Here is a 24,931-nt window from a genome sequence, read left to right as displayed (position 1 = left end):
CTCAAGTTTGTTGTTAGCAATAACTCAATGAGCATTAAAGTCTGCTCAGTGGCTTTCCGCACAGCTGCCTTGAAGTTGTCATGAAGTAGAACAGCGCAGGCCGTGACCGGCCATGTGCCGACGCGCACAGGCCGGCCGTTAATGGTAAAGCCGAGGAACTAGACGCATGTTGCCGTTCTCCAGATGACCGCCATCGCCAGCAACCCCACCCTTCATCAGAAATGACACACTGGTCACTTTTTACGCATATTTCTTCCAGAATCCCCTATTATTTAGTACTGGCTGTTAGCCTTATCAATAAATCAATAAATCATTTAAGAAATAATAAATAATGTGCGTTCATCACCTCTCTTGGTCGGACTTAGCTTTTACAGCAATTGCTGGCACATATAAATATGCCATGGTAACCCAATTTAACGAACAGGTTAAGATCTTTCTAATAATGGCGGGCAGCGCTCGTCGTATCTGTACAAATAACATCGCTCAGCTGTTACGACAAATTAGTCCGACCGCCAGTTTTCGCGACACCATTCTATCCTGTGCGGAGTTTTCACACGAGCAAACTTGAAGATTTTGACAGTCTTGAAGCATTTCACATCTACTGTAGTGTGGTGTGTATGTGTGTGTGTGTGTGTGTGTTTGCTGTGTTTCAGATGTGGTTCTGATGGAAGATATGTTGCTCATTGCTGGACCGCCCTGATGACAGATAAACAGACTGACTGATTTTTTTTTCATACATACACGTTCTCTCTCTCTCTCTGAAAACCAAAATTGCTGGAATATCTTATTCAAAGATCTGATATCTTCAGAGGACTGCAGCTCAAAGGGAGAAAGCATGTCACAGTCATATACACTCATATACACATTCATACTCAGTAATGCACAAACACAGAAACAGAGAGAGAGAAAGAGAGAGAGAGAGAGAGAGAGAGAGAGACAGACAGACAGACAGACAGACAGATGAGTAGAGTGTTGGTAAATGAACAGATGACCAGAGAACCTGCGATGGCAAAGCAGGTGAGGAGGATCAGAGAGCACTACCCAGAGGAGCTGAACGGGGTGGGTGGTGCCGTGACTCCACACAAACAAACTCGAGTAATCTCAGATAAACGATGGAATTATGATTTACGATTGATTGGCAGTCCTTTTTTTTTTTTTTTACTATGAGACACAGAAAGGCACAGAAGAATGGGGAAATGGACAGAAAGAATAGAGAACGTGCGTAGTTCCGTTGGACTGCCATCCCAGTGCAAGGCATCTGTCCCCCGACTGTCATCGGTATGACTGAAACGCTCTTCAAAGTAAGCCTGGAGTTTCAGCTCTAACTGCTGATTAAGAGCGCCTAGGTTCACGGAAAGCGTTGAGTGTCAAAATATTCGTCTGCTTGGTACTTTTGCCGTCGTTAGTTTTAGCGCCAGCCGACAGTAAACGTTTTCAACTTGAAGTCTCTTGGCTCTCTTGGTTGTGTTTTTCTCAGGAAAAAGTCATATAAAAGCAGTCTAACATTAACCTTCTGAAAAGATAATTACAGCGTGGAGATCGAAACCTATATGTTATTTAAGCAATACAACACAACGCGGAGAGTTTTATGACCAAATATGAGCCATGATATTATTTGCAATAGCACATAATCTTTAGCGTTCAATAGTTTTTATTCAGTAGTTGTACAAAATAAACACATCAAAGAAAGGAAGCCCATATGTTTTAATAACAATTTAATATTGGCTATTTCTTACGCCATAAATAACTTGTTGCTATGCAACAGTAACAATTGCCTGCCTAACGTGGTACAAAAGCCACGTGGTTTATATAGGACTGCCAAGGAAAAGTTAATTTGAAATACAATGTGAAAATAAACAAAGATGAAGGGGGAGGCAAATGACTAACAGTAAAATGTATTAAGAATTAAAATATGGAATTGAGTTGTTTATTCGGTTTCTTCTGTTATTTGTGCATGTTAGTTCACAAACTGCACCTCAGTTCATTGTGCAGTTAGCAAAAAAAAAACTAAGTGTGTTTCTCTAACTGCTGTTACGGCAGTCGACTATAAATGCTTTCAACGTAATAGCAGATTCAGAATCAGTTGTAAAATATATAAATAAATTGGACTTTGACATGAAAGTCACCCACTGTATTCATTTCCCATTTTGTATATGCGCAAGTAGGCCAGAAACCATGTAAGGATTCGGTGCGTAAAGGTAGTAGCAAGGTCAGTATATACAGACTGTGTATGATACATATTTGGTGTGAAAAAACCCTGTGTCGTTACCACAAATATTAGCTAGCAGTGTTGGAATGCTTCTCGGCTAATCAAATGGCGACTTTGGGATTGTTGTACAATGATTATATATCTGGAGGGGGGTTGAGCCCCTTGACTGGTGTGGGGGTTGCTAAAGTTTGGGAAGATTAATCTGTGCTGGATTAATAGTATTTACAGTCGTCCTCCTCACGCTGTCAGATACACCCGTGTCATGGAAAAGCCAGCAAGTCCTCAACGCTACTAGCTAACATCAAAAAACCTGGATGAAACCCACCACTGGAAATAAGTACCTAATATAGTGGGAAACTAGTGGGAGACTGTCACTGTCACTTGCCAGGTGTTTTATTGTTGTGTTCACTATTAACCACCTTGTGTGGATCACTAACTTAGCTAGCTAGCTACCTGCACAGGTACAGGGGGGGTGTCCTGTGGTGACACCTCACGGAATCAACCCCCCTGTTCTTCTCAACACTGCGAGCCTGCTGCGGTGTCCCTGTCCTGACGGGACGCGGGCGGAGTTCCAGAACGCGGCTCTGGATCGGTCTCCGCTGGTGGTCTGTCCGAGAGCTGTCCCGCTGACCGTGCCCGCTGGGTGTTCCGCAGCGAGGCCGGTCTCTGAATGGACGCGGCGAGGACTACAAACCCCAGGTGTTCTTGGTGTGTCTCTCAGAGCACTCCAGTTAAACCTGCACTGTCTTGAGCTTTGACACTTGCTTGGTCTTTTCAGGACAAAGAAAATCCTTGTAGAAGAAGACAGCTGAGTGAGTAAAAAATAAAATGTATATATATATATATATATATATATGAATGATGTCAGTACTTGTCATATACTGTCAATAATAATGTCAGTATAGATATTGTAAATGAGTGGTAAGCAAAGTACCTCCTCCTCACACACACACACACACACACACACACACACAGAAATATAGAGACATTTTAGCAGGCCATGTAAGCATCCCGGCTGGCTTCCACCCCTGCTGCTTTGTGAACAGTGTGTTAGCTTAGAATACTAGTGTAGAATAAATGATAACGAGGGCCCTACTGTTCTCTTCCCATAACCCTATGACAGTTATTCAGGCTGCGTCTCATTTCGCTCCTGTCCTCGTTACGGAGTGTTCGCTCTCTCTGCCAAAGTGGCAGAACAGAGGGCCATAGCGTGAGGCGGGCGCAGAAAGGGCATGGAGATGTTAACCTCAGCCCCGCGCCATAGCAGCGCTCTCCTTCAGAGGGGTCTCGCGGGATCATTTCCACCCTTAAGGGGGTACAGGGAGTGCAGCGAGATGTGAAAAGAAGCCCTTTGTGTCGATTCACCCGCTACGTTTTGCAGTCTCGCAGGCATTCACCTCTTCAGAGCCGCAGGTCCAACGGCAGGACAAGCGAAGAGGTTCGAGGGTAGCCTGAGCTTCGCAATAAAGGTGGAAAGGAGATTACAGAGGGTCAAAATGAAATCGAACTCCAAGAATACTTCCCTTTTTCCCCTACTCTCTTTCTGTGTGTGTGTGTGTGTGTGCGTGTGTGTGCGTGTGTGTGTGTGTGTGTGTGTGTGTGTGTGTGCGTGTGTGTGTGTGTGTGTGTGTGTGTGTGTGTCTGTCTGTGTGTGTGTGTGTGTGTGTGTGTGTGTGTGTGTGTGTCTGTGTGTTATGGAATCAGAAAGTGTGAGAGTCAAGCTTGGGTTCAGAAACGAGAAGATTGCACCACTAATTCATCCAGTGAGGACCTCGGAAAAATATTTCCATCATCGCATAATCTATCTTCAGATTTATAAGGCCTTTGATATTCAGGCGGTGGGGTTGAAGGAGATGGGTGGGGAGAGAGAGAGAGAGAGAGAGACTGAGGGCTGATCTTCATCAGTGAGGAGCACGATGACGGCTCCATTACAAGGGACTGGATACCAGCGGTTTGATCCACCGGCAGTCAGCCGTTCCACCAACCCCCTCCTCTCTGCCCGTGGTTTTATCAGCACAGACCACGCGTCGATTCTCCACACCACAGGCAGAGAACGCCGTCGCATCGACCCGCGGCTCAGAGTTAATAAGCGCTCTGCCCGAGTCCGGCTCACGCCGGCCGATGTGACCACGATGATCCTTAAACTGCTCTAGCAAACATCAAACCGCTTAATTTCACATAGGCTTCCAGTTCTGCAACGCTGGGCTCTATTGGCAGTATTAAACAATACTGAATCGTGATCGATCGACGCGTGAACGTTGCCTAACCCCGCCCAGGAGTCCAAGCAATTGGAAAAACAGCACGGCAAGTCTGAATGGCCTTTCAGAGCATCAGGTGTCAAACAAACCGAAGAATAAACCACAGCTTTGTCTTTCTCCAGGACGTTAGCGTACACGCTGCTCCTGGCTGTAGGAATTTTGTGAAAATGTAATTAAAATGGCCTAGAAAACAAAGAACAAAGGGAATGAAAAGCTCACCGTTCTCCATCTTCCACCCTGTTTCATGGTTCTTTTGAATCCGAGACAAATAAACAAGACTGGCTTTAGGAAGACGAGGGCGAGACGGCTCTTCGGCTAAGCTGAAGGGTGCTGGGGTTCAGTGCCACACTGTGAGCCAAACAGGCCTGCAATTAAAACAATTCACATAGTGATGGCTGCAACACAGTTATTATATTCCCCCCACTGCACACACACACACACACACACACACACACTACACACACACACACACACACACACACACACACACACACACACACACACTACACACACATACACACACACACACACACACACTCACACACACACACATACACACACACACACATACACACACACACACACACTACACACACATATACACACACACGTATACACACACACACACACACACACACACACACACACAGACACACACACACATACACACACACACACACATATACACACACACACACTACACACATATACACACACACACACACACAGACACACACACAGACACAGACACACACACACACACACATACACACACACACACACACACACACACAGACACACACACACACATACACACACACACACACACACACACACACACACACGTATGAGTATGTGATGCAGAGAGGGGGCTGCCTTAGTTTTTTTTGAGAACCAATTAAACTGCACCCATGTTGAGGTTAGACCGTTGCACGATTGGATCGTGTGGCCGTGCGGTTGAGCGGAAGGTGTCGGGGTCATTGAAGAAAGCATGCTTACGGAGCCTGAAGATCACACCAGAGGTCACATGTCAGAGACTTAGAAGTATGATAGGAGAGTTTCAGGAAACAAAAATGAAATAACAGCTCCTGCACTTAATGAAAAGCTTCTGTTATTTTTTTTTTCTTGGAGTAATGAAGTGTTATTTAATACAGTAGCAGCAGGGTGGATGGTGGGTTGGCTCCGATCCTCCGATCCTCTCCACCTCTGCCACAGGGAAGTGATCGCGTGTATTAATAATTGATTTCCCTCAAAAAGCCCGCTCGGAGCGAAGACGCTCCAAAGAGCCCTCGCGGTCTGTTTTGCGTTTTATCTGCGCACACGGCGTGCTTGAGCTCAGAGCGGGAGCGGCGCAATCCCCGGGCTCAGATCCAGTCCAGTGGCCTGGCCAGCCCCCGCCTCCTATTCGATCGAGGCTAATGGATTGGCCCCAACTCCCGGTGCTCCGGCGTTTGTGTCCGGACGGCTTTGGCGGTTTTATTCATGGCAGCAGGACTGTGTTTTCTTGCTGCTTGGCTGGTAAAGAGCCGGTGGCTCGGCTGTCGAGCCCTGTATCACTCACACCTGTAACAGACTGCGGGATTCACTAAAACATTCATGTTCGTGAATAATTAAAGTTTGCTAAAGGGTTTTGGGGCGGCGGCCAGGGAGGGGTGGGGGAGTTAATATGAATATAAAGCATTTAACAGGCCATTACTGTAATGGACATCGTGTCTGGATTAAGTGGATACATTAAGAACTTAATATACCTTGCCCGGAAAAGGTGCGTGTGTGTTTTTAAAGGAATGAGCTTAAAATTGCAGCGATTTGTTTCTCACCTAATTGTTGGGGTAGGCAGCCAGAGGCGGAGCCGCGTGGGGTGAGAAAGGAGCTGGAACGTACACACTCGCATATCCAACTGACCCTGGACAGTCCAAACTGACAGAGTCAAATGAGCTTTGCCCAATAAAATGGAAGCAACAATCCTGTAATGTGAATGTTGATGTGCGTGAGAAGCAGCTGTCCGCCTATATGTGTGTGTGTGTGTGTGTGTGTAAATATATAATTCCCCCATGCTGAGTTACACTGCTGAGTAGCAGATTAAGTGAGCACACCAGTGCCTGACAGAATTTCCAAGGTGAGGAGGTCATGTGATTAATGAAATCATCTCGCCCTTCTGGTCCCTGAGTCACGCTTAGGACCACCATATTATCGAACCCTGTAAGCCAATCCTCGGATGGAGCTCAACCTATTTCCCTGTATGTCATCATGCAAGACCCAATCGGCAAGCCGAAGACCGCTGACCTCAGAACGGTGACCTCAAAACGCAGCGGAATCAGCGCAGGTATGGGTGTTCCGTCCGTGACGCAGGTGTGTTAATCTCTTAAATCTGTTATCGTTCGGCTTGCGTGAACATACTAGACTCCTGGTTAAATATTGCTTCTGGATTTTTCTTGTGGTTTAGTAGTTTAAAAGTTTATAAGCCCTAGTTTGTAAATCCCTATTCACATGAGCATAAAATAATGTTGGCTCTGGCTCTTATGGTGTCTGGTGTCGGACTCTCAAACACAGAGGTGTCCACCTCTGCTCCTGAAGGTGTAGCCTTTTTGGAGAGGGTAATTCAAACCCTGAGGAAGCCTGCCTACAAATCTGGGACAAAGACTCTTCATTTAGCTGCATTAAGGACGTTAGGACGTGGTCTCAGCGGTGCAGTAGATCCACAGGAACATGGTGTTTTGTAGATGCAGGGGTAATGACACAGCATTGGTGCAGCTAAAGATGTCTATCAGTTACACAGTCCTCTACTCACCACGAGGGGATAAGGGAGATGCTGTTACAGGCAGCTCTCTCTCTCTCTCACACACACACACACACACACACACACACACACGTCTTCCAGATGAACTGCCCTGTCAAAGAGACTACGAGTGACATCGAGGGGCATAAAATGCAAAAGAAATGAAGACATAGTCGTAATAGTGACAAGCTGCCAATAAACAGCTAAGATGGAAGAAGACAAGGAGATTGGTGAGATGTTCCCATCTGAGGGCATTCTGAAGGAGAAGAAACAAAAGCGCACGTCCAGGATTTCTGTGTAGAAACAAATCACATATAAATGAAGTCCTCTAAAGCCGAATGTGAATCAAACAAAAATGATGGCTATTTAAATCACGAATTCCCCTTGGCCCTCATTGTCTTGCGCATCTAAAGTCCTGCAGTAAAAACATGTAATCACTTCCAGAATATTCCATTCCTGGCAGGACAAATGGGCCAAAGTCAGTTGTCCTGGCCAGGTAGGTTCGCGAATAGGTGTTATAGTGAACTGGCTAATGCAGTCATTGCTAGGCCAGCAGAATGGAACTCACTTGCAAAATACTTATATAGTGTTTGGTCAGAGTGTGTGTGTGTGTGTGTGTGTGTGTGTGAGAGAGAGAGAGAGAGAGAGAGAGAGAGAGAGAGAGAGAGAGAGAGAGAGAGAGAGAGAGAGAGAGAGAGAGAGAGAGAGAGAGAGAGAGAGAGAGAGAGAGATTGATTGATTGATTGATTGATTGGGAAAAAGTATATAAATTGCAGGCTTGCAATCCATCAGCGGGTCCCTAAATAAAAATTGACTATTTATGCTGAGGTCTTCCAAGACAGAACATTTCAGCAAGGTCCATCTGCAGCAGAGAAGCTACAGTTGCATCTTAACGAACTGGAGAACATGGAGAATGAAACCAACCTGAATAGCAACATCTCCCCACATACACAGTACAATAATAAACCTGAACAATGAACCAGTTAAATAATGCTGAAGGAAGTCTGGGAGGGATGGATGGACGAACCAGCTGGTCCCGAGTGGGACGTGCAGTTTCCCTGGCCCGAGTCATTCCACGTTCTGATAGTTGAAATGTTCCAGACGTGTTACTCCGGGGGTGAAGCACCTCAGGTGGGTGGCAGCATCATAATTGGTCGTGATGCGCTCTGAGCCTGCGGCACACCTGCGCCTGCCTGCAGAATGCAAAGACACACCCGTGAGCACGCCTCATCGAAGCGAGCCGATTGGCTGGATAGGTGCTGACCACGGGTGCTGATTTGTCAGAGTGCAGCTCTGACGTGCTGCACGTGATGTAATGAAACTGGGCTGGTGGCCCTTCTTCTTGGGGAGGATCTATGCCCACCCGTCCCATACACACACATGCACGCACACACACAAACACGCACATACACATCTTGGGCAAGTCTGTAAAGTCCATAAACTACTAACGGCTCTCATACCTCCACTCATCTGTGACCTCCAACTGGTGTGTGTGTGTGGGGGGGGGGGGTGCATGTGTTTCTGTGTGGGTGGCTTGGTGAATCATGACGTACGAGCTGAAAAATAGCAGTAGCTGTAAAGTAAACAGACGTGGGCATACACACACACACACACACACACACACACACTCTTACACACACACACACACACTCACACACACACACACACACACACACACACACACTCTTACACACACACACACACACACACTCACGCACACACTCTTACACACACACACACACACACACACACACACTCTTACACACACACACACTCACACACACACTCTTACACACACACACACACACTCACACTCACACACACACACACACTCACACACACACTCTTACACACACACACACACACACACACACACACACATGGGGCGGTTTTGTGTGGATGGAACCAATGCCTCTTGTATGGACACTACAGGGCACTTCATCCATCTTTCTGAAAGAGAAGGTACAGAGAAAGGAGCTAAGGCACTCTCTCTCTCTCTCTCTCTCTCTCTCTCTCTGTCTCTGTGTCTCTCTCTCTCTCTGTGTGTCTCTCTCTGTCTCTCTCTCTGTCTGTCTCTCTCTCTCTGTCTCTCTCTGTCTCTCTCTCTCTCTCTCTCTCTCTCTCTTCTTCTTCTTCTGTTGTGAAATGAGAGTGTTCCATCATCCTGCACTGAGTTCTCGACATAGGCCAAAGGAGCAAGCCAGGACAAACTGTGTGTGTGTGTGTGTGTGTGTGTGTGTGTGTGTGTGTGTGTGTGTGTGTGTGTGTGAGAGAGAGAGCGACTCAAACTCTAGGCTTTGGTTTTAATAGATACTACAGTAGATATAATGTATCTGACATGTATGAATATGTACACATTCTGTCACTGACCTTTATTTAGTAGTGTTTTATAGGTACTTAACATACTATACAGGTGTATAGGAGTAGTGAATAATTAGCATAATTCCATTTTCTTTTATTAACTTTATGTTAATCATGCACTATATTCTTACATAATATATAGAATAAAAGTGTTGCTCTCAAAGCATTTGTTTTGGCATGCTCAAATCAGATTAATTTATCATTTACATACACCTGTATGTAAATATGTATGTATGTACACCATATTTTGACATGGACGGTGTTCAGATGCATCGTGGCGTCACAGCTGAGTCACGTGGTCACAGTATCCCCGTGGGCCGCGCTTTCCCTGCTTGTGGGCACGTGGGTCATCGCCGAGCGTGCCATCATTTGGGTTTGTTTCTTTAATTAGGTAACAGTTTGGTTTCTGGGATGGATTAGGAGACGTACTTAATGACAGCGCTCTTAGAAATCGAGTGAATGAGGCGCATGGTGTATGAGAGCCGTCCGGAGAGGTGCTGTCACGCCATGCGTCTCGCCACGTTTCCCCTGTGCGCTGATCGCGCTTCACTTTCAGGAGCAGACGGCATCTTTGCTTTCTGTTTTGCGGACATTCATTTTAATTAGATTTCGAGGACGTCACTTTCAGAAACACGCATTTTAATTTAATCTAATTATTTCAGGCACCAGACTCTATCCATAACTGTCAGTCTCGTAAACACGGGGTCGACCGGCAGAATTCACTTTAGCTGCGGGAGAAAGCACAGCGCGGCTGGGGTACATTTTCCTCTCGTCCTCGGAGTGGAGCGGACTATAATTCAATGATATCAGTATTTCAGCATGTAGAGTTCTGTTATGTATCCTTGTTCCGTAGAACACTAATAAACCTATTCAGTTACAACAGATATAAAAAAGAAGAAGAGAATTGGATTGACTGTACGTACTAGCAACTCAAGTTAGGTACTGCTTCGGGTCTGTAATAATTTGAGTCGAAAATGAAATTATAAAGCTCAAAAGTATGTAAAGAAATGGAAAGGATTAAAACAGGATTATAGGTAGCTGATCAGTCCTGACTCTACTTCCTGCTGAAGTTAACCAGCTCCCTGGGAAATTCTCCTTTATAAGAGACCTCCTTCGATCTACTAGTTACGCAGTTTTCACAGTGTACAACAGGTCTGCTGACTACCAGCATTGTCTGGGGCCCCAAATCATCAGATCTGGCCATAAATTCTAAACGTCTAATGTAATTCCTAATGAGAGCAGCATAATTGTATAATAGTGGTTAGTGGAGTTGTTGGTCTTGTTGTTTATGTTTAAGAATTAAGAATATTAATGCATAGAGACAAAGATTAAGTTTCCATCCGGTAAATCCATATACCGGTATAATGGGATATGGGAATTTGGTTTCCTATTCCCCGCTCCCCAAAAGGTCTGTGGCGCATTCATATCCCTCTGGAATCATGCCATGCGGAATTCTGAGCGACGTCACTTAGACGTGGACATGTCCTTGCCTGTTCTGTGTGTTTTGTTGTAAGTACCAGGCCAGTGTGAATGTTGAGAAGGGGAGGCACACGGCTTTACGCAGGGCAGGGGCAGACGGCCTCCCGTCAGTCGCACGCCCGCGACGCCAACTTGAATGTCTGAAGGCAAATTTTCATTTTACGGCCCGTCGGCTTTCTGATCCGCACCAAATGAATGCAGCCGCAAACAAATCTATCGGATCCAACATCAAAACAAACCACGTCGCCTGCTCCTGTGAGTGGAGCGAGACAGGCATGAGAAGGGAGGGGGAGAGGGGGGGGGGGGGGTAAGTGTAAAGAGCAGTAAAACCGAGAGAAAGTCTGGGGTAAAGTGGATATCTATCAATGAATTAGCCGAATACTGAAGGGTACAGAGGTTAGAGAGGCCATTCTAAATAACTTATCAGTTTATATAACTTAAGAATGCACATCACACATCAGCAGTGAAACTGCCGGTTATTTATAAACCGAAGCTGATGTTATAGGCATTTGTGGGGATTAAAATGTATTCGTTTGGTTTATGCGGGATGATTGAGAGATTAGTCGACCTCTCTGAGGACCCCCCTCTCTCTTCCTGTTATGGAATAAATAAATAAATAAACAAACAAACAAACAAATAAATAAATAAAGTGTTCTCTTACGTCATCTTTAAGAGCCGCTGACGCTGAGGTCTTGCCACGGGATTCCTCGCGTAGCTCCGCGTCTCCGCGGGGGACAGACGCTCGTTTGCTACGCGCGGCGGCCAAACTCGCTCGAAAACATCCGTACAATTACGCGCGCCGTTCCGGTCCACTCTTGTCCCTGCCGAGACCCAGCACGAGGACCGTTTAAAACGGCCGGGGGTGGGGGTGGGGGAATATGTCGATGTCGATGTCGTGCCGAAGGGCTTTTTAACAAAAAGAAAGGTCCCCGGGGACGGATGTGACGGCTGATTTTGCGTCCGTGCGCCAAGTCTTTTTTTCCCCAGTCTCTGCACGTGTGCAGCTGCGAGCGCGGTTGGGTGGCCTTGGACGGCGAGGGCGTGCGCCGATTCCTGGCAGAACGAGCTGTTGGGGTCTTTTGAAATAATAAAACCCCCACAATATGTCGCCGGTGTTGTCCTCCGCCAGTATTGTTAGACACTTTTCGTGTTCTGAAGAAGAAAGCTGGTAGTTAATGCACGTTATAAGGAGTTCTTTTCCCGTGCGTATTTCATTTTTATTTTTGAATATTATTAAGAATTTCATTTTAAATTCAGCCTTTAGAATTTCATGCTCATTGAACCTTTCGATTTTCAGTTGGTGCCAGAGCAGAAGCAGTTATGACAGGAAGTACACCATTTCGCTCCTTTTATCGTAGCTATTTAAGTCAGAACGTTAGGAATTGTAACTTATGACTCCAGTGGAAACAGGCCTGAGAGTTTGTCATGCAATTCTTATATCAATAAGCAGTAAGTAATATACTTCGCCTGCTGGCATAGCTAATGCTGTAATACTAGTCGGTCAGAAGTGAAAGTGAGAGAACTTATCCTCACGCATGCGCACACACACGCACACACACTCACACTTGAATCTGTCACTTCCAGCTTACACAGATGACCAGCACTAAATGAAACCCTCTTCCTTCCTGCTCTTGTTAATTTCCCTGCAATTCAGTGCACAGAGGAATAAAAAAAACATGGGAGCAGCTCCAGAGGTGTGTACAGGGGAGCGCAATCAATCACTGATGCTTATACATGTAAATGGAGTTCATTACTGCAAACGGAGATAGGAATGAGAGTATTCTGCTGACTACAGGAATTTATTTTCACAAAGAGCTGGGCTGGTTTTATCGTTATTTTTCCCTTGATGAGTTGTTCCATTAGTGCTCTCTCTCTCTCTCTCTCTCTCTCTCTCTCTCTCTCTCTCTCTCACACACACACAAAGATAGATAGATAGAGTGAGAGAGAGTGTGTGTGTAAAAAAGTGAAAAAGTTTACTGTGTTTGCTATGTGAAAAGTGCAAATGTGTGTGTGTTTGTGTGTGTGTGTGTGTGTGTGTGTGTGTGTGTGTGTGTGTGTGTGCGTGTGCGTTATCCCAGAGCAGTGGACTAAGGTATAAAATCTTTTTAGTGCTATGAATATGGTCGTTCCCCTACTCATATAAGTGCTATTAAAGATATTTAATCTTACTATCCATAACTCACACTGTCACAACTGCATTAAACACACACACACACACACACACACACACACACACACACACACACACACACACACATACACACACACACACACACACACACACACACACTTGCCTGCAAGATGGATAACGTATTAAAAGGGGCAATATTAGGCATTCCTGGTAATTGCTGTAGGCAGTAAATCATGACTATCGCTCCCCTGGAACTGAAACAGGACAAGCTGTCAGCCACCTTCAGTCCGGCCGAGCCTGGGCAGGCGACACTAGCCACTTAAGAGAACATCTACAACAGAAGGACTATACACTAAATAAAGCCGTTTTATATGCAGTGCAGAAGCTTAGTTTTGTTCTACTCAGGGGAGCGTAGCTATAGATTGGTGTATTTTTAAATGTCATGCATTATGAATGTTTCAAACGTTTGCCTGAAACGATCCGGAGGCATGAGACGTGAACGCTGTTTTGGAGGAATACCGAGCAATGTGACCTCCTTTCTACGCCGTCGGTGTGACCAGCAAAATATGGTTAGCTTTAAAGCTCCATAACAAAGAGCTTTTCCTGGGAAGAAGTATGAAAATATGTGACTAAATTTGCCACCATTTACACAACGAGGATCCCCCCCCCGCTCCAAAAAGAAAATCATTAAACTGAACAAAATAGGTTCCACAACTTAATCCTGCACAAATGAAGCATGACACGCCGTTCAAGGCCGTTCGCCTCGTTCAAAGGAAAGAGAGTAAGGCGGATTAACAAAGCGACCGGATGGGGGGAACAACAATTTCCCTATTAATTATCTGCAAAACACATTCCTGTTCTTGTTCAGGAAAAAGAAATTTAAAAAAAGAAAAGAAAAAAAAAGTGCACTTGGAGATCAGAATAGAATGACTTCCGGAATGCTCCGACATTCTGCGTCCGCTACAAAGACACTCATTAAGTTCCAGAACTGTGAATGGAACACATGGAAACTCTGAGATTCTAATAAAACTTTGGGAGTCATTGACTCATTCGTTGCCAGCAAGCACCGTGTCTGGGTGAGTCTAAATGGGTCTTGGTGTGACGGTGAAAGAGACAATCACTTTGACAGCCTGTAATCTCGTCATTCATTATGCATGACTGTGCGCTTGTGTGTGAGGGACAGATTGAGAGCGACACACTGCCGTTAGTGACATTTAAATGACATTACATTAGATAGATGTGGCAAAAACCGCAGGGAGCGCATAACAGGTAATTCCCACGTCTATCAAACGATCGCCCTGCATCTCTTGCGCTACTTGGTTATACAAGTATGTGATGTTGGCATGAAAACGTACACTCCTTTTGTATTTTTCCTTTCATCAGCTTGAAAGCTGGCATGGGAGTTAAACAACATGTTAAGTAGATTGAAGGCCAAATGTGGAATTGGTAAAACTGAAAATGAATGTCTCCCTGTTAAAAATTGTGCAATACGGATGACGTGTTGCATATGTTTGGATATGGGGGTCAGTAATTCCCAGATCTATGTTTCTTTGGTTAAATATTTCAGGTTATACTCTAAACTAATACATAAACAAATTTATTACAAAATAAATAATAAATATATCTATGCGCTCCGACATCTTTTTATGAAGAAGTATTTTTCTGGGAGCATTTTCTAGTTACAGACCAATGTGTGCTGATACAAATCCCCCATTACTTGGCACGCTGAGCCAAACACAACTTTCTTTACTATGTTGAGCTGTGTGTGCTGGTATGTGTGTGTAGGAGCTATTTACTGGTATATCCACTGGCCTCTCCTGCTCCGCACGAGACATTCGAAGACCATGCAGGTTCTCCGTACAGATGTGTCCCCTGCTTCAATAGCCTCTTTCCCTGTTGCGAACAGATATGGGTGAACTACATCACCCAGCTAATTCCACCTGAACCAGCTATGCCTCGCTATACCCCAAACACTCATCTGCTGCTGTCATTCCATCACAATGCATCCTTCCATCTCTTCACCTCTCCACCTCTTATCAGCCCCGTACAAGCCTTCCCACGCGCCCCTCCCACTCACCCCCACCCCTCACAACACCCCCCCCCACCACCCCCCACTTGGTCCACTCCAATTTGGCCCTTCCAGGATGGAATGACAGAGATAATGGCCGACCGGAGAAATTTCAGTTCTGATGTGTGTGCTTAGCAACTGCAGATTGACTCATGCTCTCTTATCCAAGGTCAAACTGTTTCCAGGTCATGACGGGTAGCAACAAATATTACTTAAACAGATCCACGAAACATATTGCTTATCTCCGAATCATAAGTTCTGGCCGGGTTGATACAAATCACACAATCTGCCTAACTCCAGAACACCCTTAGTGTCAGTGATCTTAAAACTTCAGTAAATGCTTAAGAGACTGGAGCAGTGTTCACTTTATCAGTGGTTTTGTAGTCAGAAAATCTCATCAGTGTTTAGAGATCCGTCATAAATGTCTGTTCTCTAAGACGTCTGCGTGTCCCTCTGTTCATTACTTTACAGAAAATACGATCACTCGCGAACCATGAAGAGATGCCAATCAATTAACATGTGTTTACCAGATGATAGCAATCATCGCTTCAGGTGGTATAGCGTCTAATGAGAATGTAAAAATATATAAATAGAAAATAAAAAATAAACTAAAGAGCAATATGTGAGGTGTCAATATTCTCGAGAGAATCAGCCAATTGAAATAACATTCCTAAAACATGGACATAGAAGATATATGAGGACAGAATTGGTCATACAGATTAATCAACCAAAGACACTCGGTTTTGGGAATGGCAGATGAAACTGTTTGTGCCTAGAGGGGCCCATGCCACAATGATGTCTGAAAAACTAAAGTGTGTGTGTTTGTGTGTATGTGTGTGTGTGTACTGACTCTGAGTCATAAAAAGCTATATACTATATATTCTATCCATTTTCTTCTCTCTTGCCCCCTCTCTCTCTCACACACACACACATACACACATTCACTCTCTCTTTCTCTCTCTCTCTCTCTCTCACACACACACACACACATTCACTTTCTCCTGCTCTCTCTCTCTCTCTCTCTCTCTCTCTCTCTCTCTCTCTCTCTCTCTCTCTCTCTCTCTCTCTCTCTCTCTCTCTCTCTCTCTCTCCTCTTCCCTGAATGTCCACTCTGTTATGAAATTACTTTCCTTTTCAAATCTGTAAATGCTGAGATGGAGTTTGGGCTGGGTGAGACGAACAGAAGACTGAAATGTGTTGGTGTTATTTCCTCACCCAGCAGTCTGTGCACTCTCCTCTGAAAAGACTCTTAGGTGAGTTGGATTATCAGCTTCTGGCTTGGACTTCATAATAATAATAATAATAATAATAATAATAATAATAATAATAGTTTTAATATACAGAATTAAAAATATTAAATACAGAGGTGTAGGAGCCAATAGATAACTGGAATGGTAACTGATATGTTGTGGTCATATTTTACTTTATTTTTCTTTTGGAATAAATTGGAATGTTTTGATGATGTTATGGCCATGTCAGGTGTAGACAGAGAGTACAAGGGCAGAAACAGTTTTATTTATTATTTATTGTGTTTTATTTATTTGTAGATGCAGTGGGTTTCATTTACTTTTGTTTGAGAATTGATGCAGCAACTGCTAGGTTAATATCATAAGCTACCTTAGCTGAGCACACACACACACACACACACACACACACACACACACACACACACACACACACACACACACACACACACACACACTACACGGGTATGCTGTTTAACAACTCTAAGCCAAGTTGAAAGATGATGAAAGCAACAAGCTGTAAGTAACAGGGCTTATAGCACAGGGGTCAGGGCTTATAGCACAGGGGTCAGGGCTTATAGCACAGGGGTCAGGGCTTATAGCACAGGGGTCAGGGCTTATAGCACAGGGGTCAGGGCTTAGAGCTTGAGCGTCAGCCTTAGGGCAACACCCCTAATGTTATAGTGGAGGTATAATTCTGTAGTGAGGGTATAATGTAGTAGTGGAGGTATAATTCTGTAGTGAGGATATAATGTAGTAGTGGAGGTATAATTCTATAGTGAGGGTATAATGTAGTAGTGGAGGTATAATTCTATAGTGAGGGTATAATGTAGTAGTGGAGGTATAATTCTATAGTGAGGGTATAATGTAGTAGTGGAGGTATAATTCTATAGTGAGGGTATAATGTAGTAGTGGAGGTATAATTCTGTAGTGAGGGTATAATGTAGTAGTGGAGGTATAATTCTATAGTGAGGGTATAATGTAGTAGTGGAGGTATAATTCTATAGTGAGGGTATAATGTAGTAATGGAGGTATAATTCTGTAGTGAGGGTATAATGTAGTAGTGGAGGTATAATTCTGTAGTGAGGGTATAATGTAGTAGTGGAGGTATAATTCTGTAGTGAGGGTATAATGTAGTAGTGGAGGTATAATTCTGTAGTGAGGGTATAATGTAGTAGTGGAGGTATAATTCTGTAGTGAGGGTATAATGTAGTAGTGGAGGTATAATTCTGTAGTGAGGGTATAATGTAGTAGTGGATGTATAATTCTGTAGTGAGGGTATAATGTAGTAGTAGTGGAGGTATAATTCTGTAGTGAGGGTATAATGTAGTAGTGGAGGTATAATTCTATAGTGAGGGAATAATGTAGTAGTAGTGGAGGTATAATTCTGTAGTGAGGGTATAATGTAGTAGTGGAAGTATAATTCTGTAGTGAGGGTATAATGTAGTAGTGGAGGTATAATTCTATAGTGAGGGCATAATGTAGTAATGGAGGTATAATTCTATAGTGAGGGTATAATGTAGTAGTGGAGGTATAATTCTATAGTGAGGGTATAATGTATTAGTAGTGGAGGTATAATTCTATAGTGAGGGTATAATGTAGTAGTGGAGGTATAATTCTATAGTGAGGGTATAATGTAGTAGTGGAAGTATAATTCTATAGTGAGGGTATAATGTAGTAGTAGTGGAGATATAATTCTATAGTGAGGGCATAATGTAGTAGTGCAGGTATAATTCTATAGTGAGGGTATAATGTAGTAGTGGATGTATAATTCTATAGTGAGGGTATAATGTAGTAGTAGTGGAGGTATAAATCTATAGTGCAGGTATAATGTAGTAGTGGAGGTATAATTCTATAGTGAGGGCATAATGTAGTAGTAGTGGATGTATAATTCTGTAGTGAGGGTATAATGTAGTAGTGGATGTATAATTCTGTAGTGAGGGTATAATGTAGTAGTAGTGGAGGTATAATTCTGCAGTGAGGGTATAATGTAGTAGTAGTGGATGTATAATTCTGTAGTGAGGGTATAATGTAGTAGTGGAGGTATAATTCTGTAGTGAGCATATAATGTAGTAGTAGTGGAGGTATTATTCTGTAGTGAGGGTATAATGTTGTAGTAGAGGAGGTATAATTCTATAGTGAGGGTATAATGTAGTAGTGAAGGTATAATTCTATAGTGAGGTTATAATGTAGTAGTGGAGGTATAATTCTGTAGTGAGGGTATAATGTAGTAGTGGGGGTATAATTCTATAGTGAGGGTATAATGTAGTAGTAGTGGAGGTATAATTCTATAGTGAGGATATAATGTAGTGGAGGTATAATTCTGTAGTGAGGGTATAATGTAGTAGTGCAGGTATAATTCTGTAGTGAGAGTATAATGTAGTAGTGGAGGTATAATTCTGTAGTGAGGGTATAATGTAGTGGAGGTATAATTCTATAGTGAGGGTATAATGTAGTAGTGGAGCTATAATTCTGTAGTGAGAGTATAATGTAGTGGAGGTATAATTCTGTAGTGAGGGTATAATGTAGTAGTGGAGGTATAATTCTGTAGTGAGAGTATAATGTAGTAGTGGGGGTATAATTCTATAGTGAAGGTATAATGTAGTAGTAGTAGAGGTATAATTCTGTAGTGAGGGTATAATGTAGTAGTGGAGGTATAATTCTATAGTGAGGGTATAATGTAGTAGTGGAGGTATAATTCTATAGTGAGGGTATAATGTAGTAGTGTAGGTATAATTCTGTAGTGAGGGTATAATGTAGTAGTGGAGGTATAATTCTGTAGTGAGGGTATAATGTAGTAGTGGAGGTATAATTCTGTAGTGAGGGTATAATGTAGTAGTGGAGGTATAATTCTGTAGTGAGGGTATAATGTAGTAGTGGAGGTATAATTCTATAGTGAGGGTATAATGTAGTAGTGGAGGTATAATTCTGTAGTGAGGGTATAATGTAGTAGTGGAGGTATAATTCTGTAGTGAGGGTATAATGTAGTAGTGGAGGTATAATTCTGTAGTGAGGGTATAATGTAGTAGTGGAGGTATAATTCTATAGTGAGGGTATAATGTAGTAGTGGAGGAATAATTCTATAGTGAGGGTATAATGTAGTAGTGGAGGTATAATTCTGTAGTGAGGGTATAATGTAGTAGTGGAGGTATAATTCTGTAGTGAGGGTATAATGTAGTAGTGGAGGTATAATTCTATAGTGAGGGTATAATGTAGTAGTGGAGGAATAATTCTATAGTGAGGGTATAATGTAGTGGATGTATAATTCTATAGTGAGGGTATAATGTAGTAGTAGTGGAGGTATAATTCTGTAGTGAGAGTATAATGTAGTGGAGGTATAATTCTGTAGTGAGGGTATAATGTAGTAGTGGAGGTATAATTCTGTAGTGAGAGTATAATGTAGTAGTGGGGGTATAATTCTATAGTGAGGGTATAATGTAGTAGTAGTAGAGGTATAATTCTGTAGTGAGGGTATAATGTAGTAGTGGAGGTATAATTCTGTAGTGAGGGTATAATATAGTAGTGGAGGTATAATTCTATAGTGAGGGTATAATGTAGTAGTGGAGGTATAATTCTATAGTGAGGGTATAATGTAGTAATGGAGGTATAATTCTATAGTGAGGGTATAATGTAGTAGTGGAGGTATAATTCTATAGTGAGGGTATAATGTAGTAGTAGTGGAGGTATAATTCTATAGTGAGGGCATAATGTAGTAGTGGAGGTATAATTCTATAGTGAGGGTATAATGTAGTAGTAGTGGAGGTATAATTCTATAGTGAGGGCATAATGTAGTAGTGGAGGTATAATTCTGTAGTGAGGGTATAATGTAGTAGTGGAGGTATAATTCTATAGTGAGGGTACAATGTAGTAGTGGAGGTATAATTCTATAGTGAGGGTATAATGTAGTGGAGGTATAATTCTGTAGTGAGGGTATAATGTAGTAGTGGAGGTATAATTCTGTAGTGAGGGTATAATGTAGTAGTGGAGGTATAATTCTATAGTGAGGGTATAATGTAGTAGTGGAGGTATAATTCTATAGTGAGGGTATAATGTAGTGGATGTATAATTCTATAGTGAGGGTATAATGTAGTAGTAGTGGAGGTATAATTCTGTAGTGAGAGTATAATGTAGTGGAGGTATAATTCTGTAGTGAGGGTATAATGTAGTAGTGGAGGTATAATTCTGTAGTGAGAGTATAATGTAGTAGTGGGGGTATAATTCTATAGTGAGGGTATAATGTAGTAGTAGTAGAGGTATAATTCTGTAGTGAGGGTATAATGTAGTAGTGGAGGTATAATTCTGTAGTGAGGGTATAATATAGTAGTGGAGGTATAATTCTATAGTGAGGGCATAATGTAGTAGTGGAGGTATAATTCTATAGTGAGGACATAATGTATTAGTAGTGGAGGTATAATTCTATAGTGAGGGTATAATGTAGTAGTGGAGGTATAATTCTATAGTGAGGGTATAATGTAGTAGTAGTGGAGGTATAATTCTATAGTGAGGGCATAATGTAGTAGTGGAGGTATAATTCTATAGTGAGGACATAATGTATTAGTAGTGGAGGTATAATTCTATAGTGAGGGTATAATGTAGTAGTGGAGGTATAATTCTGTAGTGAGGGTATAATGTAGTAGTGGAGGTATAATTCTGTAGTGAGGGTATAATGTAGTAGTGGAGGTATAATTCTGTAGTGAGGGTATAATGTAGTAGTGGAGGTATAATTCTGTAGTGAGGGTATAATGTAGTAGTGGAGGTATAATTCTATAGTGAGGGTATAATGTAGTGGATGTATAATTCTATAGTGAGGGTATAATGTAGTAGTAGTGGAGGTATAATTCTGTAGTGAGAGTATAATGTAGTGGAGGTATAATTCTGTAGTGAGGGTATAATGTAGTAGTGGAGGTATAATTCTGTAGTGAGGGTATAATGTAGTAGTGGGGGTATAATTCTATAGTGAGGGTATAATGTAGTAGTAGTAGTAGAGGTATAATTCTGTAGTGAGGGTATAATGTAGTAGTGGAGGTATAATTCTGTAGTGGGTATAATATAGTAGTGGAGGTATAATTCTATAGTGAGGGTATAATGTAGTAGTGGAGGTATAATTCTATAGTGAGGGTATAATGTAGTCATGGAGGTATAATTCTATAGTGAGGGTATAATGTAGTAGTGGAGGTATAATTCTATAGTGAGGGTATAATGTAGTAGTAGTGGAGGTATAATTCTATAGTGAGGGCATAATGTAGTAGTGGAGGTATAATTCTATAGTGAGGACATAATGTATTAGTAGTGGAGGTATAATTCTATAGTGAGGGCATAATGTAGTAGTGGAGGTATAATTCTATAGTGAGGGTATAATGTAGTAGTGGATGTATAATTCTATAGTGAGGGTATAATGTAGTAGTAGTGGAGGTATAAATCTATAGTGAGGGCATAATGTAGTAGTAGTGGATGTATAATTCTGTAGTGAGGGTATAATGTAGTAGTGGATGTATAATTCTGTAGTGAGGGTATAATGTAGTAGTAGTGGAGGTATAATTCTATAGTGAGGGCATAATGTAGTAGTAGTGGAGGTATAATTCTATAGTGAGGGTATATTGTAGTAGTGGAGGTATAATTCTATAGTGAGGGTATAATGTAGTAGTGGAGGTATAATTCTATAGTGAGGGTATAATGTAGTAGTAGTGGAGGTATAATTCTATAGTGAGGGTATATTGTAGTAGTGGAGGTATAATTCTATAGTGAGGGCATAATGTAGTAGTAGTGGAGGTATAATTCTATAGTGAGAGTATATTGTAGTAGTGGAGGTATAATTCTATAGTGAGGGTATAACAATATAATATAAACGCTCGCCTTATCAGTCAGAAAGCCAAGCTTATATAAATCAGTCTCGGACCTCTCAGGTAGTGGGGAAGTCCTGAATGACCTGTCCTGCAGTACCCTGCACACATCCTGTCCTATACTTGTGTCATTAATCCAGGTATGTTTTTTCACAGGCAGTTTGCCAAAATGGGTTACCAGTACAAATCCCATTTTCTTCATCTCTCCTTCCCCACAATCCTCCCCCCCCTTCCTGCCCCCCTTTTACTGTATCAGTGTAATTTAACGCCGTGCTGCTCCGACGATAAGGCGATGTATGTACATCTCTCTCCCATTACAGGGATGTCAATCATGCGCAGGACGGAGCGTCAGCCCTCCATACAACTCCACCACACCATGGAGCTCTGCTTTTCCTTCTGGTTTCGCTTCAGATATGAAACCCAGTGAGGCGCAGGCGAGGTGGGTGGGGCGTTTGGGGGGGGGGGGGGGGGTTGCATCTTTTGTATTCGCATGTGAATAATAATGAATCTCTAATCTAACACCTCTCTCTCTCTCTCTCTCTCTCTCTCTCTCTCTCTCTCTTTCAGCGCTGATGTTGATGTTGACTTGAAAGCTGATGCTTCTTCTCACCTGAGAGTGCTTTCGGAGCAGAGTGCGTGGACTTCTGGGTGAGGAAATAATGGCGCCCTCGTCTCCTGCGGCCCAACTCCGTCTTCGCGTTTACAGATTCGAGAAGTAATTTCATAACAGGGTGGACATTCCGGGACGAGGAGGGAGAGAGAGAGAGAGAGAGGGAGAGACAGAGAGAGAGAGACAGAGAGAGACAGAGAGAGAGAGAGAGAGAGAGAGAGACAGAGAGAGAGAGAGGGAGAGACAGAGAGAGAGAGAGAGAGAAGGGGAAGGAGAGAAATGGATGCGAGAAAGAGCAAAACAGACGTGAGAGAGGAGGAGATGAGACAGAGAGAGGGAAGAAAGACAGAGCAGAAAGGAGAAAAGGTAATTGCATAATGCAGGGTTGGAGTGAGACTGTGACGTTGATCAATAGCTTGAGAAACTCATTAGTAAAGTGGACCTGTGTGTGTGTGTGTGTGTGTGTGTGTGTGTGTGTGTGTGTGTGTGTGTGCGCGTGCGTGCGTGTGTGTGTGTGTGTGTGTGTGTGTGTGTGTGTGCATGTGTGTGTGCGTGTGTTCACAGTGCCAGTTGCACCAGGCAGGTGTGCCCATTGACACTATGACATGAGAGTGTATCCCCCAGACTCTGTATCTGCGTGTGTGTGTGTCTGTGTGTGTCTGTGTGTGTATGTGTTTGTGTGTTATATACACTAGGAAACTTTTAGGGGACTCACTTAAAGATCGCAGTTAACACTGAAACTCAATGTAGCTCAATCTAGTTGAATTCAGTTCAACTTTATGCTGTCAGAACACAAGTGGAAGGTAATATTGCAGACCACTCTTGAATCCCTTACGTGCCTTCAGTAAATGCATAGAGGAGAAAAGAGTTCTTTGACTGCAGCAAATGTGTTTCTCAGATAAATCAATATGGGTTCAGTCATCTCTGATGTCTGCAATGTCCTCTCTCACTCGCCAAGCCTCTGACATCGATTGGTTCTGCCTTTCTATTTACCATGTATTGTTTGCACATTGGATATTTTAAAAGAGTAATCATGGATGAGTCATGAAATGAAATCGATGATAGAGCACTCTGGCTGCCACAAAGATCTCAAAACTATTTTCTTTCATTGGAGTATAAGTAGTCATAACGAAAGCTCCTTTTGTGTTATCATCATTGCCATGGAACATACAAACATGGAACCTGGTCAAATATAAATGATCTTAGGAACTCATATTTTGATTCTTCAGACATTTCAGGGTAAAGCTCCTCACACACACACACACACACACACACACACACACACACACCATTCTAACACTACACTTCAGTGAGGAAAGTTTACTTCATTAGCCTTTTCTTGTGAAGACCGTTTGTGTGGGTAGTCAGTAAACCGATGCTTTTAGTTTCTGCCATATAGAGATCTTAAATCTTTTTCTGTCTGTTCCAGAGTTTTCCATAGCTGCACTTCAAATTAGTGTCTGTGAGAAAGTACAAATTAACAGATTAACAGATCTTGGGTCTTAGAAGAAGTGGCTGTTGTCTCTAAGTACATGTCCTCTAGGACAGCACTAAGTTACTGGCGAATCTCTGGACACTATAAATAGCATGATTGAGAAGGCTGTCTTTAGGCTAGAAGTGTTACGCAACAGAGTAGACATGCTGTCCTGAGAGTCAGAGGTCTCACTGGGCGGTGGGACGATTCTAAAGGCCTGTGATTAGAAGATTTTTTTCCCACAACCACCAAGTCCCTGATGGAGCCGCTGGTGAGAGTATAACAATGTTAACCTGATAGGCAAATGGTTGGAGAAGAATGTAATTACAACATTACCGTTGTCCTGGGAGACGTGGCTTCGTCACACACAGAACAGACGGAGGGCGACACAGTCCACAAGATGAGGAATTTTTCTCTTACGGACAGATGTCTCAATACACCCCAGCAATTAACCACAGGCTAGCCGTTTGTGTGTGTGTGT

At 42.8% G+C, this 24,931-nt stretch overlaps 2 long non-coding RNA genes across 5 annotated transcripts in view; one reads left to right on the top strand and one right to left on the bottom strand.

Moving 5' to 3' along the window:
- Nucleotides 1-993: 993 nt before the first annotated feature.
- LOC113591682 (uncharacterized) lies at nucleotides 994-12,584 on the bottom strand. 4 transcript variants are annotated; one of them, XR_014123851.1, is made up of 5 exons: nucleotides 11,745-12,584; nucleotides 6,285-8,436; nucleotides 5,377-5,471; nucleotides 4,687-4,832; nucleotides 996-3,017 (listed from the first exon to the last, which is right to left on the bottom strand). It is a non-coding gene; the product is annotated as an uncharacterized LOC113591682 (long non-coding RNA). The 4 variants fall into 4 exon arrangements; XR_004776459.2 differs by having other exon boundaries at nucleotides 5,377-8,436; XR_014123850.1 differs by having other exon boundaries at nucleotides 994-3,017; nucleotides 4,687-8,436.
- Nucleotides 12,585-16,441: 3,857 nt separating this feature from the next.
- Nucleotides 16,442-24,931, top strand: part of LOC145657862 (uncharacterized) — a 17,568-nt gene continuing 9,078 nt past the window's right edge. Inside the window, exons 1-4 of the long non-coding RNA XR_014123768.1 lie at nucleotides 16,442-16,535; nucleotides 22,430-22,506; nucleotides 22,687-22,805; nucleotides 22,934-23,014. This is a non-coding gene — a long non-coding RNA (uncharacterized LOC145657862). The remainder of the gene's footprint in view (nucleotides 16,536-22,429; nucleotides 22,507-22,686; nucleotides 22,806-22,933; nucleotides 23,015-24,931) is intronic.

The sequence above is a fragment of the Electrophorus electricus genome, chromosome 5 (genome assembly GCF_041902795.1).
Source record: "Electrophorus electricus isolate QZ-2024a chromosome 5, ASM4190279v1, whole genome shotgun sequence".
Lineage (NCBI taxonomy): Eukaryota > Metazoa > Chordata > Actinopteri > Gymnotiformes > Gymnotidae > Electrophorus > Electrophorus electricus.
This window is presented reverse-complemented; position numbering and strand designations above follow the sequence as displayed.